Below are 3,962 nucleotides of genomic sequence, written 5' to 3' on the forward strand. Positions count from 1 at the left end.
GGTTCTCATTTTTCGATATTGTTGTTGTTGTTAATATTATTATTATTATTATTATTATTATTATTATTATTATTATTATTATTATTATTATTATTATTATTATTATTATTATTATTATCATTCGGGTCACTGCCTGGAATTAAACTCGTTATCTTGGGGTTAGTAGCCTGCGCTCTTAGCCACTACGTCATAAGCACACGGGCATATGACGTATTGGCTAACTATAGAATTATATATACGTGTGTGTGCATATTTGTATGTATGTCTGTGTATGTGCGTGTGTGTGTGTGTGTGTGTGTGTGTGTGTGTGTGTAGGAGAATTGGGGAAATACTCTAAATTAGAAAGAAAAATATGATGCCTCTGTAGATATATGTGTGTATATTTTATCAGCTAATTCGGAATTATTTCTGACTCTTTCATTGGGATGTGTGTCATATGTTAGTATATGTCCATTACACACTTCAGTCGTGTTTTAGATCTCGATGATGAGCCTATGTAAACTAATTACAAACGTTCGTTATTATGGTGCATTTCAGAACTTTATTTTTACCCTACAGCCTGAAAAATACCAATATAAACATTTAAATCTAGAACATAATAGCATTTTCAAAATACCCTTTTAAATGTGTGTGCATGCTTCCGTGTGTTGGTGTGTGCGTGTTATTACGTGTGTTCTTTGTATTTTGTTATTCAAGGGTGTACCTATATGTGTGTATATACATAGATACTATATATACATACACACACACACACATACACACATATACTTATATATGTGTGTGCGTATACAGCTATATCTGATAACAAATATATACACATATATATGAGTGTGTCGGTGAATGTGTATGTATTTCCGTATGAGTATATCTATGTATATATCGGCATACATGCCCTTGCAGTTATAATATTTCTGGCAAGTTTATCACATCATTTCCATTTTAACTTATGGCATCTTGTATTTATTTATTTATTTTATTTGATTCTAATTTGAAATATAACTTTCATAAGATATTTTAAGAGCTCTACGCTATATTCACGATTCAAAATTAAGAAATAAATGTTTTGATCTCTTTGACTAAAATTTCAGTTTGGATACAGACAAGATTTATTTGATAATACTGCTTACATGTTTTTAATCGCAATTTCGTAATACTTTTTAAAAGTAGCTTAAACAGTATGTTGTTTAGTCTACATATACTTGTGTCTCCGCGCTAACTTAATATATTTCACGAATCAGATTTGTTTTAACATATTTTATTTCCATAAGAAATATGTGGAAAATATTGCTTATAAAATCGTCATACACATGAACAATTTTGTCATATTTATTTTAATTTCTTTTTAAATTAAATGATATTTTTAAATCGTGATAAACAGAAAAAAAATTGACCTTGAATATAATCTTTCCAAACGGCAGTACATATCTCATATACAAAACACTTAAGACTCATTGGTATATAAATGGTGATAAAACCCAATTTAATTTTTTTCCCGTTGTTATATTTTTCATTATCTTTCATGTTCCTTACTTATATTATGCGCGGCCTGCGTAACATCTTTTGAAACGCAATTCTTTAATAAGAATGGAAGAAAAGAATTAAAGGACAGAGTAAGATAATAATGAAAACAAAATATTTGTGAAATAAACTGAACGTATATTATTTAATTAAAAATAAAAAAAAATGAAAAAGCTTTTAAACCAAAATCTGTACTTATATATGATATAATCATTTTGTTTCAAAATGTGCTAAGGACGTGTTTTACAATCCATACACTGTATGCATGGATATTTGGGCTACAAGACAAAATATTAATGACTGTTATCTTCTATTGCGGATCAATCTTTACAAAAAAATAAATAAATATAAAAAAACATTACAAGCATTGTCCGTGTTGAGCTTGCATACAGTGCCATGATTTAATTAGCAAGTGCAACATAAACAAATCTTTCATATTTAAGAAATAAATTAATAAAAAAAGAAAGAAAAAATATTGAATGATGCAAATATGTATCAACATTAACTATTTTAGTGAACATGTCTGTTTGAAAACTTCGCAGTTATAATAAATGTTTCAAGATATATATTGCGATATTATTTTTTTTCCATTTGGTATGGGCATCGAATCACGCAAAGAAATATCAAAAAACATTCTAAAGTAATTACAAACGCTGAAGAATCTATTTTATTTCATATATATGATCTATGATGTTGCTAAATGCTTTATATCTTAGGTTATAACACTAATCCAAATAGTCTACCAGATGCATATATATTTAAACGTACATTATTCACTTGCAGTGATTCGGATGGAATCCCTCTTACACACAGAAATGCATGTACACACACACATGCACACACTCATACACACATAAGCGCACACATATACACATACACACACGTGTGGAGGATCATGCATATGCACGCAAAATTACATTTGTATTTATATAATTGCAAAAAAGGAATCACCAGTCTAAACAATATTTATTTCGTTGGAGGTATATGTGAAAATCCAAGTCGTATCGTAAAAGTGATCGTATACTAAAGATATGGACAGTTTGCTCTTAATGTCTTGCGACAAATAATATGATTTAGTAAATTGTTAATGATGTGTGTGTGTGTGTGTTTGTAATTCGCTGTTCCATCTGAGGTGTAATCAACAGAAAAGCAATCCATCGATTGCAAGTCCTGTAATTTTTTACTCACATAACATCTACCGGTATGCATGGGTCTGGTGGATTGCGTGGAGATAAATGCCATGTTATGCAGACATGCCCAATTATTGTATTTCTTTACCATAAAGTTATCAGTAGCTGCTTTTTGAAGTAATGTTTATTAAATCTTTACAAACACACACACACACACACATATTTATATATATATATATATATATATATATATATATATATATATATATATATATATATATAACCACTTAGGGAGCAATAATTATTCCAGGTAATCAGGATATTTACTAAGCAAACATTATCAATTACAATATTATTACAAATTTGTGATTTTACCAATAGGAGCACAGGACAACTCTACTTTCTAGAGTACACATAGAAAGCTATATCCAAAATACTAATCTAATAATATAAGCATTTTAAAACCCGTACAATAAAATAAAGTACAATAGAATTAATTAAAACCATTTATACATATTTTAAAATATATATACTTTACCTGCTATTGGTCTGTGGGGAAAGAAGATAATATTAATCAACGCTACACGTGTTTCTACCATGATGGTTTCTTTACCAGGCTATACCTAATACATAAATCCACCAGTGCGTCGTCAGGCTATTATTTTCTGATTATTATTATTAATGAATCCAAATTAATCCTCCAAATTCTAAGATATCTTATTCAAAAATAAGAATAAAAATTTATAAATATATATATAACTTCCTAATATATTTTACAATATTTAAAAAATTTTTTAAATTACAAAATTATAAAATTTACAACATTTCTAAAAATTCCATAAAAGTAAAATACAATAGCGATATATATATATATATATATATATATAATTTGAAGATAAGCAACAAATTTAGAGGAAGGTAAATTTGAAATTACTAATATCCCTCCAATTAGATTTTAAATTCTTGTTTGATTCACTAGTCTGTTGAACAGCAGCATAGTCGAGATGGTATGTTTTCTTCTCTTACTCTTGTTTTTTGCAAACATCTTCAAAATGTCTTTCTAAAATGAAATTCCATTATGCAGCTGAGGAGTACATTTTCATCGTACATTCTATGTGGTGTTCTCACTACATGAATAAATGGAGCTTGTACGAAACGTACGTACTGCTATAACCTATTGAATTTTTTTTTTTGCTTATCTTCAAATTTTATTCACCAAATCTCTTGATTTTGTTTTTGGTTTTTACCCTACCAAATTCTGGTGCCTCAACATTTTAAGTGCCACATTTAATCTTTTGATTAAATCAATATCAT

The sequence above is a fragment of the Octopus bimaculoides genome, chromosome 1 (genome assembly GCF_001194135.2).
Source record: "Octopus bimaculoides isolate UCB-OBI-ISO-001 chromosome 1, ASM119413v2, whole genome shotgun sequence".
Taxonomy (NCBI): Eukaryota; Metazoa; Mollusca; class Cephalopoda; order Octopoda; family Octopodidae; genus Octopus; species Octopus bimaculoides.